Genomic DNA, 14,023 nt, shown 5'->3' with positions numbered 1-14,023 from the left:
GACCGCCATTTTCTCTCTGTTCAATCACTTGATACCTGATCTTCGACAGGAGAGGACCTACACTGCAAGTGCTGCTGTGACCTCAGTCTCCATGAGACAATGGCTCGTGTGTCTGGGGAAAGGGCCCCTGCTTTTAGCACGGAGGAGTTGGAGAAACAAGTGGATGGGGTCCTCCCCCAGTACACGCAACTCTACGGTCCTCCAGACAAACAGGTGAGTACACTGTGAGCATGCTGTATGGGCAATGGCTGTTTGGAGTGGTGTGGATGAAAGATAGGGGGGGAGAATGACGTGTGCTTGAAACTACGGTGAGTGCATGTGCGACATGGCAAGGGTAGGGATGCGGGCCAATGACTGTGACAGTGCGGACTCTTATATCTTCTCCTTTTCCCCTGTACTATTCCTGTAGGTCAGCGCCCACCAGAAGAAGGTGAATTGTGACTTTTTAGCACCCGTAAAGCCAAGGAACAGTTCTTAAATCCCATAGCCTTACAAGTTTTGAAAATCCATTTTGATTGCGGAATCGCATAGGCTGGACAGAAGAACATAAAATGTTCAATGGTTTCAAAAGTACTGCCACAAGCGGGGCATATATCAGGAAGGCTGATCGGCCCCAACCTATGAATAAATGACATCAAGGGCAAAGAGCCGAACCGAAACCTTGCATATAAACTTTTGCCCTGCAAATCCGGTATAATGTCCAGGTAAGATTCAAACTTTGGAGACCATTTAAGATCAATAAAAGAATTAGTCAAACGACGGTGTGATTTACAGGTTATATTGTTATCCCTATCATAAGACCAATAAGTTAGCTTTAAAACATTTTTATGCTGTCTCTCTAGTTTGTGGGGGTTTTCCCAGTAATCACCCAAACCCAACAAACGAAACCAGTGAGACACATGACGAATCCAGGGAAGAGTATTGGCATTTTGACATTTTAATAAGTCGAGTAATGAGGTCTTATATATATCTAATTCAGGGGTAATCCATAGCCTGATCCAATAAAGGAGGGGTCTTAAGATAACTAGATCTGCTATTGGACAACCCCAGATCTAAGAATAATGGAAACAGGGGTGTGGTGCGTGGACACGCAATCAAAGCCCTTGCGAAATTGTTTTCCCCCACTGAGATCTTGTTACAATTGGAGAAACCCCATACTTCTGCTCCATACAGGGCTGCTCCTTGTGCCTTAGCTATATAGATTTTTATTGCTGGGGATCCACCATTTTCTTAAAGGAACTTTGATAAAAGCGCAGTATGGATGAAGCTCTGTGTTGTTACAGCCCTGCGCTTTTTATAATCTGCTCTTCCCATGATAGTTTACTAGTTAGCCTGACTCCCAGGTAGTCTATAGAGCTAACTTCCTTCAAGGGGACTCCATCAATGTGAATGGAATATCTTTTGCTAGTTCCTTTGGATAACACCATCAATTTAGTTTTGTTAATGTTAACCTCCAACCCATGATCGCTACAGAATAGATTGAATTGGTCAACAAGGATTTGCAGCCCAATTGGTGTCTTAGAAATGAGGAGCGAATCGTCAGCGAAAAGGAGGATAGGAATTTTTTGTGTATTCAAGGAGGAAACATCATTCTGGCATGTGGACATAGCCTTCACTACTTCATTAATAAATAAAGTAAATAGTAAGGAGGCTAGCACATAACCTTGGCGAACTCCCCTTCTAATTGGAATCTGTTCCGTCAATTCGCCTTGTTCACCCCACCTCACTTGAGCATAGGTATTTTCATGTAATCGTTTTAACAGAAGTAATAAGTCCTCTGGGACTCCCAATCTACCCAGCACTTCCCACAATTTAGCTCTTGGGACCAGGTCAAAAGCAGATCGCAGGTCTATAAATACTACATATAGACACGCTTGGCGATAAGAGCATATTTCCAATACAATATGGCCAATTGAAAGACCTGGTCTACCGTGCTGGTTTTAGCAGGGAACCCTGCCTGTAGTTGGGAAAGAATTTGGTGCTCCTCAACCCAGCTAGTTAGCCTCTGTAGAATTTGTTTAGCGAAGATCTTTTGTAAGTTGTCTATAAGGCTAATTGGCCTGTAATTAGCTGGAAGATTAGCATTTCCTTTTTTGTAGATAGGTATAATTTCAGCCCCCTTCCATGTACCTGGGATTTGTCCCCCTGCAGCTATCCTGTTTGAAATGGCATTAATGTACCAGGACCATATATATGGTTCCGATCTATAAAGATGTCCAGGAAGTTTATCCAGTCCGGGTGCTTTGCCAGGTTTCAGACTGTTTATAGCCTCAAGGGTTTCTTCTATTTTGAGGATGAGGTGACCCTTAAGGACACACTGAGCCCCTACTTGGAGGGGCGTGCTGGGGTTCAGATCCAATATCATTGGTGGAGAGTGGACTACATTAGTGTCCATTAGGCCCTCTGGTAAGGCATAAAGGGTGGAAAAATGCTCTACCCAGCTTTCTGGTTGTATGTGATTGCTGGGGCAGCTCCTACCTCCATTTTCTCTTTTAGACAGAAGTTCCCAAAAGCGCTTGTTATTCTTTTCTCTAGAGGCATCTAATAATTCCTGCCACAGGGAACCTCCCACTGCTTTTTTGCATTGGACAGGGTTCCTTTATATATGGACCTAGCTTGTTTAATCTCCCCCTGGGAACCAGGCATTACTACTGCTTTTAGCCCAGACTTGGCCTTTGAACACCTCTCGTCAAACCATCCCTTACGTACCCCTTTTCCTTCACATGACTTTGACCGCCTTGCTTTATGAAAAAAAAGCCGTAGCTGAATAGCCATACTGTCATGTATTTTAAGAATTGGAATATTCCCCACAGCCTGGTCTTCGTACTCAGTGTAGGAGGCTGGACTGGCTTGTAGTGAGTACCAAGGGGTACTTACACCTTGCACCAGGCCCAGGTATCCCTTATTAGTGTATAGGGTGTCTAGCAGCTTAGGCTGATAGATAATGGTAGCTTAGCAGAGCAGCTTAGGCTGAACTAGGAGACGAGTGAAGCTCCTACAGTACCACTAGTGTCACTTGCACAATATCATAAGAAAACACAAAACACAGATATACTAAAAATAAAGGTACTTTATTTTTTATGACAATATGCCAAAGTATCTCAGTGAGTACCCTCAGTATGAGGATAGCAAATATACACAAGATATATGTACAAAATACCAAAAATATGCAGTATAGTCTTAGAAAACAGTGCAAACAATGTATAGTTACAATAAGATGCAATGGGGACACATAGGGATAGGGGCAACACAAACCATATACTCCAAAAGTGGAATGCGAACCACGAATGGACCCCAAACCTATGTGACCATGTAGAGGGTCGCTGGGACTGTAAGAAAACAGTGAGGGTTAAAAAAATAGCCCACCCCAAGACCCTGAAAAGTGAGTGCAAAGTGCACTAAAGTTCCCCAAAGGACATAGAAGTCGTGATAGGGGAATTCTGCAGGAAAGACACAAACCAGCAATGCAACAACGATGGATTTCCAGTCGAGGGTACCTGTGGAATAAGGGGACCAAGTCCAAAAGTCACAAGCAAGTCGGAGATGGGCAGATGCCCAGGAAATGCCAGCTGTGGGTGCAAAGAAGCTGCTACTAGGCAGTAGAAGCTGAGGATTCTGCAGGAACAACAAGGGCTAGAGACTTCCCCTTTGGAGGATAGATCCCTCACGCCGTGGAGAGTTGTGCAGAAGTGTTTTCCTGAAGAAAGACCACCAGCAAGCCTTGCTATCTGCAAATCATGCGGTTAGGATTTTTGGATGCTGCTGTGGCCCAGGAGGGACCAGGATGTCGCCAATTGCATCTGGGGACAGAGGGGGCGTCGAGCAAGACAAGGAGCCCTCTCAGAAGCAGGCAGCACCCGCAGAAGTGCCGGAACAGGCACTACAAAGAGGAGTGAAATGGTGCTCACCCGAAGTTGCACAAAGGAGTCCCACGCCACCGGAGGACAACTTAGAAAGTTGTGCAATGCAGGTTAGAGTGCCGTGGACCCAGGCTTGGCTGTGCACAAAGGATTTCTGCTGGACGTGCACAGAGGCCGGAGAAGCTGCAAAAGATACGGTTCCCAGCAATGCAGTCTGGCGTGGGGAGGCAAGGACTTACCTCCACCAAACTTGGACTGAAGAGTCACTGGACTGTGGGAGTAACTTGGACAGAGTTGCTGGATTCAAGGGACCTTACTCGTCGTGCTGAGAGGAGACCCAGGGGACCGGTAATGCAATTCTTTGGTGCCTGCGGTAGCAGGGGGAAGATTCCGTCGACCCACGGGAGATTTCTTCGGAGCTTCTAGTGCAGAGAGGAGGCATACTACCCCCACAGCATGCACCACCAGGAAAACAGTCCAGAAGGTGGCAGGATCAGCGTTACAGAGTTGCAGTAGTCGTCTTATCTACTTTGTTGCAGTTTTGCAGGCTTCCAGCGCGGTCAGCAGTCGATTCCTTGGCAGAAGGTGAAGAGAGAGATGCAGAGGAACTCTGATGAGCTCTTGCATTCGTTATCTAAGGAATTCCCCAAAGCAGAGACCCTAAATAGCCAGAAAAGAGGGTTTGGCTACTTAGGAGAGAGGATAGGCTAGCAACACCTGAAGGAGCCTATCAGAAGGAGTCTCTGACGTCACCTGCTGGCCCTGGCCACTCAGAGCAGTCCAGTGTGCCAGAAGCACCTCTGTTTCCAAGATGGCAGAGGTCTGGAGCACACTGGAGGAGCTCTGGGCACCTCCCAGGGGAGGTGCAGGTCAGGGGAGTGGTCACTCCCCTTTCCTTTGTCCAGTTTCGCGCCAGAGCAGGGCTGAGGGGTCCCTGAACCAGTGTAGACTGGCTTATGAAGAAAAGGGCACCATCTGTGCCCATGAAAGCATTTCCAGAGGCTGGGGGAGGCTACTCCTCCCCTGCCTTAACACCTTTTTCCAAAGGCAGAGGGTGTAACACCCTCTCTCTGAGGAAGTCCTTTGTTCTGCCATCCTGGGCCAAGCCTGGCTGGACCCCAGGAGGGCAGAAACCTGTCTGAGGGGTTGGCAGCAGCAGCAGCTGCAGTGAAACCCCTGAAAAGGCAGTTTGGCAGTACCCGGGTCTGAGCTACAGACCCGTGGGATCCTGGGATTGTGCCAACAATGCCAGGATGGCATAGAGGGGGCAATTCCATGATCTTAGACATGTTACATGGCCATATTCGGAGTTACCATTGTGAAGCTACACGTAGGTATTGACCTATGTGTAGTGCACACGTGTAATGGTGTCCCCACACTCACAAAGTCCGGGGAATTTGCCCTGAACAATGTGGGAGCATCTTGGCTAGTGCCAGGGTGCCCACACACTAAGTAACTTTGCACCTAACCTTTACTAAGTAAAGGTTAGACATATAGGTGACTTATAAGTTACTTAAGTGCAGTGAAAATGGCTGTGAAATAATGTGTGCATTACTTCACTCAGGCTGCAGTGGCAGGCCTGTGTAAGAATTGTCAGAGCTCCCTATGGGTGGCAAAAGAAATGCTGCAGCCCATAGGGATCTCCTGGAACCCCAATACCCTGGGTACCTCAGTACCATATACTAGGGAATTATAAGGGTGTTCCAGTATGCCAATGTGAATTGGTGAAATTGGTCACTAGCCTGTTAGTGACAATTTGGAAAGAAATGAGAGAGCATAACCACTGAGGTTCTGGATAGCAGAGCCTCAGTGAGACAGTTAGGCACTACACAGGGAACACATACATATAGGTCACAACCTTATGAGCACTGGGGTCCTGGCTAGCAGGGTCCCAGACACACATAACAAACATACTGAAAACATCGGGTTTTCACTATGGGCACTGGGCCCTGGCTAGCAGGATCCCAGTGAGACAGTGAAAATACCCTGACATACACTCACAAACAGGCCAAAAGTGGGGGTAACAAGGCTAGAAAGAGGCTACTTTCTCACACAACCCCCCCCAAACGAAGGACAATAAGGCTAACCTTGGCCAGTTGAGACTTTATTGTCTAAGTGGTGATAAGTAGAGAGTAGCTCTGCAATAGACTGGTTACTCCCTTTATCATCCACTATATGGGTACTTCCCTGTGGGGATGTAAACCACCCTGTTTGAAGTTTTTTAGCTAAGCAACAATGTGAAGATGTATTTTCAGAGTTTCTATCAGTAAGTTTTAGTTTAGAGCAGTGGGAATTGTCCACTGAACCTATTTGTAATGATGGAAATGCCAGACAGGGATGCTGTCTCAATAAAGCCATAGCTGGGCAAAAACTTTGTCCATATGGCTGGAAGAGAGAACAGGGAAGCTGTTTCTCTTTATTTGGAGCAGGGCAGGGATGCTGTCCTATGAGCTCCACACTAGGGCAGGGATGCTGTCCTAAGTGTTGTGAGGCAGTGCAGGGTTTCTGCACTAAAGTTTCTCTGGGAGGGTTGGAGGGATGCTCCATGTTAACTAAAATGGTGCTCTTTTTCTCACCAATGTTAGTTATCCCACAGAGAGGTACTTCCACCTCAGGGAGTACAGTTTTGCCAAATGATGATTCCCTTGGAACAGGTGCCACCCTAGGAGAGGTTTCTCCCACCACAGGAATGGTATCCTGAATGGTAGGGTGGTTAGGGGATACTGTGATACCCTTTTTACCTGTTGATGGAGAGGGATCCTGAGTTTTCAGGCCTTCTCTCCTTTGCTTTTTCATTTCAGTAGAAATGAGAGGGAACAATTCCTCTGGGATGCCCAGCATGGCTGCATGGCCATAAAACTCTACATCAGCCCAACCTGAGGCCTCTAGGTCATTACCTAAGAGACCGTCTATAGGTAAGTTAGGTGATACTACCACCTGTTTAGGGCCAGTAACTCCACCCCAACTAAACTGAATTATGGCTAAGGGAAGAAACTTAGTGGAGTTATGGACATCAATAATCTTATACTGTTGTCCAATGATGTGTTGTTCAGGATGCACTAGGTTTTCAGTCACTAAAGTGATACTGGCACCTGTGTCCCTGTAGGCCAAGGCCTCAACACCATTTATTGAAACTGTCTGCCTGTACTTATCCATTGTAAGGGGACAAGCAGCCAGTGTGGCAAGGCCAATGCCACTAGGTGTGACAGACTACCCCAGTTTCTACTATGGACCCATAAGTGAACCCAACTACACCCTTAACTTGACTGTTGCCAGCAGTCCCACCACTAGTACCACTACTGCTAGGGGCACTAGAGCGTGATGTACTAGTGGTGGTAGGCTCAGGGGGTTTACCTGGACAGGACTTATCCCCTGGCCTATGGCCTCTGTTTTTACACACAAAGCACCAAGGCTTTTTAACTTGCGTAGGTTGAGAAGAAGAGGAAGAATTTGTTTTATCCCCACCCCCTGAAGAGTGTTTAAGATTAGAAGTGGGATCTTTGGTTTTACCCTTATCCCCATGCTTATCTTGAGATTTTTCACAATCTTTCTTCTTATTGCCATCTTTGTCAGCCCCTGTATGAACTTTTCTGTTCAACCTTGTTCTGACCCATTTGTCTGCCTTCTTTCCCAATTCTTGGGGAGAGGTCAGATCAGAGTCCACCAAGTACTGGTGCAACAAATCAGACACACAATTATTAAGAATATGCTCTCTTAGGATTAAGTTATACAGGCTTTCATAATCAGTAACTTTACTGCCATGTAACCACCCCTCCAAGGCCTTCACTGAATGGTCAACACAGTCTGCCCAGTCTTGTGAAGACTCCTTTTTGGTCTCTCTGAACTTCATCCTGTACTGTTCAGTGGTTAAGCCATAACCATCCAGGAGTGCATTCTTAAGAACAGTGAAATTATTGGCATCACTTTCTTTCACAGTAAGGAGCCTATCCCTACCCTTTCCACTAAATGATAGCCATAGGATAGCAGCCCACTGCCTTTGAGGGACATCCTGTACAACACAGACCCTCTCAAGTGCAGCAAACCACTTGTTAATGTCATCCCCCTCCTTATAAGGAGAACTATCTTGTGCAGATTCCTGGAATCATGCTCTTTTGCAGGATGACTATGGGGAATACTGCTGCTGCCACCATGGGTTTATAAACCCAATTTCTGTCTTTCCCTTTCCACTTCTAAGGACTGTCTATCCAAATCCAGCTGTTGCTTCTTGAGCTTCAGTCTGGTTTGTTCCACTCTCAATCTATTGAGCTCCCTTTCTAACAATCTGTCATCAGGGTGGGTGGGAGGTACATTCCTTGAAACAGAAGTATGGTGAGATTGAACAGAAGGAGACCCATCCCTTACAGAAGGCATCCTAACAGCTTGGTTAACAGAAACATCACTTCTACTATGGTGAGAAGAAATACTCTTGCTATGATGTGAGACAACACAATCAGTATGGTGTGACTCTACTTCAGTACCAACTATGCTAGGCTGTCTAGTAATGGGCAGGCTAGGAAGTTTATTTCCTGAATCTTTTTCTAGGGGAGTCCCTGGATCAGATTGGGAACCATTAGCTACTTTTTCAACAGATTGGGCACCTCTGGCCTTATCCTGTTCTATAAGCATGTTAACCAACAGTTCTCTGGGGGAATTCTTCCCTACACTCAAACCTCTATGTAAGCAGAGACTCCTTGCTCCTTTCCAGCTAAGGTGATCATAAGCAAGTTTGGACAGATCAACAGTTTGGCATGTGCCAGACATTTTAGACAGTGTTCAAGTGATAGAAAAAGTGAGAAAAAGTTTTTCAGAACTTTTGGAAAGACAGAAAAAAACTTTTAAAACTTTTTAAGAACTTTTAGAAAGTTTAGAGGTACTTTTCAGCACTTAGAAAAGAGTGAAAAGAGGAAATGCAAAACTTTTTGGTTAGGTGTACATACACTGAACTTGTTTTGTATATTTTTCTCTTATGAAAAGTACAGTGACAAAAATGGTAAGTAGTTGCAAAGTACTTATCCCACCGCTGCCACCAATGTAGGAGGCTGGACTGGCTTGTAGTGAGTACCAAGGGGTACTTACACCTTGCACCAGGCCCAGGTATCCCTTATTAGTGTATAGGGTGTCTAGCAGCTTAGGCTGATAGATAATGGTAGCTTAGCAGAGCAGCTTAGGCTGAACTAGGAGACGAGTGAAGCTCCTACAGTACCACTAGTGTCACTTGCACAATATCATAAGAAAACACAATACACAGATATACTAAAAATAAAGGTACTTTATTTTTTATGACAATATGCCAAAGTATCTCAGTGAGTACCCTCAGTATGAGGATAGCAAATATACACAAGATATATGTCCACAATACCAAAAATATGCAGTATAGTCTTAGAAAACAGTGCAAACAATGTATAGTTACAATAGGATGCAATGGGGACACATAGGGATAGGGGCAACACAAACCATATACTCCAAAAGTGGAATGCGAACCACAAATGGACCCCAAACCTATGTGACCTTGTAGAGGGTCGCTGGGACTGTAAGAAAACAGTTAGGGTTAAAAAAATAGCCCACCCCAAGACCCTGAAAAGTGAGTGCAAAGTGCACTAAAGTTCCCCAAAGGACATAGAAGTCATGATAGGGGAATTCTGCAGGAAAGACACAAACCAGCAATGCAACAACAATGGATTTCCAGTTGAGGGTACCTGTGGACAAGGGGACCAAGTCCTAAAGTCACAAGCAAGTCGGAGATGGGCAGATGCCCAGGAAATGCCAGCTGTGGGTGCAAAGAAGCTGCTACTAGGCAGTAGAAGCTGAGGATTCTGCAGGAACGACAAGGGCTAGAGACTTCCCCTTTGGAGGATGGATCCCCCACGCCGCAGAGAGTCGTGCAGAAGTGTTTTCCCACCGAATGTCCGCCAACAACCCTTGCTAGCTGCAAATCATGCGGTTAGGGTTTGTGGATGCTGCTGTGGCCCAGGAGGGACCAGGATGTTGCCAATTGCGTCTGAGGACAGAGGGGGCATCGAGCAAGACAAGAAGCCCTCTCAGAAGCAGGCAGCACCCGCAGAAGTGCTGGAACAGGCACTACGAAGAGGAGTGAAATGGTGCTCACCCGACGTTGCACAAAGGAGTCCCACGCCGCCGGAGGACAACTTAGAAAGTCATGCAATGCAGGTTAGAGTGCTGTGGACCCAGGCTTGGCTGTGCACAAAGGATTTCCACCGGAAGTGCACAGAGGCCGGAGTAGCTGCAAAAGACGTGGTTCCCAGCAATGCAGTCTGGAGTGAGGAGGCAAGGACTTACCTTCACCAAACTTGGACTGAAGAGTCACTGGACTGTGGGAGTCACTTGGACACAGTTGCTGGATTCAAGGGACCTCGCTCGTTGTGCTGAGAGGAGACCCAGGGGACCGGTGATGCAGTTCTTTGGTGCCTGCGGTAGCAGGGGGAAGATTCCGTCGACCCACTGGAGATTTCTTCAAAGCTTCTAGTGCAGAGAGGAGGCAGACTACCCCCACAGCATGCACCACCAGGAAAACAGTCGAGAAGGCGGCAGGATCAGCGTTACAGAGTTGCAGTAGTCGTCTTAGCTACTTTGTTGCAGTTTTGCAGGCTTCCAGCGCGGTCAGCAGTCGATTCCTTGGCAGAAGGTGAAGAGAGAGATGCAGAGGAACTCTGATGAGCTCTTGCATTCGTTATCTAAGGAATTCCCCAAAGCAGAGACCCTAAATAGCCAGAAAAGGAGGTTTGGCTACCTAGGAAGGAGGATAGGCTAGCAACACAGGTAAGAGCCTATTAGAAAGAGTCTCTGACGTCACCTGCTTGCCCTGGCCACTCAGAGCAGTCCAGTGTGCCAGAAGCACCGCTGTTTCCAAGATGGCAGAGGTCTGGAGCACACTGGAGGAGCTCTGGGCACCTCCCAGGGGAGGTGCAGGTCAGGGGAGTGGTCACTCCCCTTTCCTTTGTCCAGTTTCGCGCCAGAGCAGGGCTGAGGGGTCCCTGAACCGGTGTAGACTGGCTTATGCAGAAATGGGCACCATCTGTGCCCATGAAAGCATTTCCAGAGGCTGGGGGAGGCTACTCCTCCCCTGCCCTGACACCTTTTTCCAAAGGGAGAGGGTGTAACACCCTCTCTCTGAGGAAGTCCTTTGTTCTGCCTTCCTAGGCCAAGCCTGGCTGGACCCCAGGAGGGCAGAAACTTGTCTGAGGGGTTGGCAGCAGCAGCAGCTGCAGTGAAACCCCGGGAAAGGTAGTTTGGCAGTATACGGGTCTGTGCTAGAGACTCAGGGGATCATGGAATTGTCTCCCCAATGCTAGAATGGTATTGGGGTGACAATTCCATGATCTTAGACATGTTACATGGCCATGTTTGGAGTTACCATTGTGACACTATACATAGGTAGTGACCTATGTATAGTGCACGCGAGAAATGGTGTCCCCGCACTCACAAAGTCCGGTGAATTTGCCCTGAACGATGTGGGGGCACCTTGGCTGGTGCCAGGGTGCCCACACACTAAGTAACTTTGCACCCAACCTTCACCAGGTGAAGGTTAGACATATAGGTGACTTATAAGTTACTTAAGTGCAGTGGTAAATGGCTGTGAAATAACGTGGACGTTATTTCACTCAGGCTGCAGTGGCAGGCCTGTGTAAGAATTGTCAGAGCTCCGTGTGGGTGGTAAAAGAAATGCTGCAGCCCATAGGGATCTCCTGGAACCCCAATACCCTGGGTACCTCAGTACCATATACTAGGGAATTATAAGGGTGTTCCAGTATGCCAATGTGAATTGGTGAAATTGGTCACTAGCCTGTTAGTGACAAATTAGAAAGCAGAGAGAGCATAACCACTGAGGTTCTGGTTAGCAGAGTGTCAGTGAGACAGTTAGTCATCACACAGGTAACACATACAGGGCACACTTATGAGCACTGGGGCCCTGGCTGGCAGGGTCCCGGTGACACATACACTAAAACAAAATATATACAGTGAAATATGGGGGTAACATGCCAGGCAACCCCCCCCCCCAAACGAAGGACAATAACACTAGCCATGACCTGATGAGTCTTCATTGTCAAAGTGGAAATATCTGGAGAGTCCATCTGCATTGGAGTGGGTACTCCCAGGTCTATGTTTCACTGTATAGTCCATTCCCTGTAGAGATACGGACCACCTCAACAATTTAGGGGTTTCACCTTTCATTTGTTTTAGCCAAAGTAGAGGTTTGTGGTCTGTCTGAACAATGAAGTGAGTGCCAAACAGGTATGGCCTCAGCTTCTTCAGTGCCCAGACCACAGCAAAGGCCTCCCTCTCCATTGCAGACCAACGCTTTTCTCTAGGGGTCAACCTCCTGCTGGTAAAAGCAACAGGTTGACCCTGGCCCTCGGAATTGAGTTGTGATAAGACTGCCCCTGCCCATAATTCAGATGCATCAGTTTGAATAATGAATTTCTTGGAGTAACATGGGCTTTTTAGGACAGGTGCAATGCACATGGCCTGTTTCAGCTCCTCAAAAGCTTTCTCACAGCTGGCTGTCCACAATACCTTTTTAGGCATTTTCTTGGAAGTGGGGTCATTAAGTGGGGCTGCAATGGAGCCATAGTTCTTAATCAACCTCCTGTAATACCCAGTGAAGCCTAAGAAGGCTCTCACCTGGGTCTGAGTTGTAGGGGGAACCCAATCCATGATTGTTTGGATTTTCCCCTGAAGTGGTGCAATCTGTTCTCCACCTACCAGGTGTCCCAGATAAGCCACTTTCCCCTGCCCTATCTGGCACTTTGAAGCCTTGATAGTGAGGCCTGCCTTCTGCAGGGCCTCCAAAACTTTCCACAGGTGGACCAGGTGATCATCCCAGGTGGAGCTAAAGACAGCTATATCGTCCAGATATGCTGCACTAAAAGCCTCCAACCCTTGCAGGACTGTATTCACCAACCTCTGAAAAGTGACAGGTGCATTTTTCAAACCATAGGGCATTACTGTGAATTGGTAGTGCCCTCCAATAGTCGAAAATGCAGTTTTTGCTTTAGTATCCTCTGATAACTTGATCTGCCAATACCCTGCAGTCAAATCAAAGGTGCTTAGATACTTGGCAGATGCCAGTGTATGTATGAGCTCATCTGCCCTGGGTATAGGGTGAGCATCAGTTTTAGTTACCTGGTTGAGACCTCTGTAATCTACACAAAACCTCATCTCCCTTTTCCCATCTTTTGAGTGAGGCTTTGGTACAAGCACCACAGGAGAGGCCCATGGGCTTTCAGAGTGTTCAACCACTCCCAGTTCAAGCATTTTCTGAACTTCTTGTTTTATGCAGTCCCTGACATGGTCAGGCTGCCTATAGATCTTACTTTTGACAGGCAAGCTGTCTCCAGTATATATAGTGCGCTCACACCAAGAAGTGGTGCCTGGCACAGTAGAAAAGAGTTCAGAAAACTGACCCAGGAGATTTATGCAGTTGTCTTTCTGCTCAGCAGTAAGACAGTCTGCCAAAACTACACCTTCCACTACAGCATCTTGTTCTGTGGAAGAGAACAGATCAGGGAGAGGGTCACTCTCTTCTTCTTGTCCTTCATCTGTTGCCATGAGCAGGGTGAGATCAGCCCTGTCATAGTAGGGTTTTAGGCAATTGACATGGAGCACCCTAAGGGGACTCCTGGCAGTGCCCAGGTCAACCAAGTAGGTGACCTCTCCCTGCTTTTCAACAATGAGGTGGGGTCCACTCCATTTGTCTTGGAGTGCTCTTGGGGCCACAGGCTCCAATACCCACACCTTCTGTCCTGGTTGGTACTGAATCAGAACAGCCTTCTGGTCATGCCATTGCTTTTGGTGCTCTTGGCTGGCCTGAAGGTCTTTACTGGCCTTTTTCATGTACTCAGCCATTCTGGATCTTAGGCCGAGTACATAGTCCACTATGTCTTGCTTAGGAGCTTTTAAAGGTTGTTCCCAACCCTCCTTCACAAGTGTTAGGGGACCTCTTACAGGGTGTCTGTAGGAGGCTGGACTGGCTTGTAGTGAGTACCAAGGGGTACTTGCACCTTGCACCAGGCCCAGTTATCCCTTATTAGTGTATAGGGTGTCTAGCAGCTTAGGCTGATAGATAATGGTAGCTTAGCAGAGCAGCTCAGGCTGAACTAGGAGACGTGTGAAGCTACTACAGTACCACTTAGTGTCATATGCAC

The sequence above is a fragment of the Pleurodeles waltl genome, chromosome 8 (assembly GCF_031143425.1).
Source record: "Pleurodeles waltl isolate 20211129_DDA chromosome 8, aPleWal1.hap1.20221129, whole genome shotgun sequence".
Lineage (NCBI taxonomy): Eukaryota > Metazoa > Chordata > Amphibia > Caudata > Salamandridae > Pleurodeles > Pleurodeles waltl.
The sequence above is the reverse complement of the archived record's forward strand: the minus strand, read 5'-3'. Positions refer to the sequence as shown.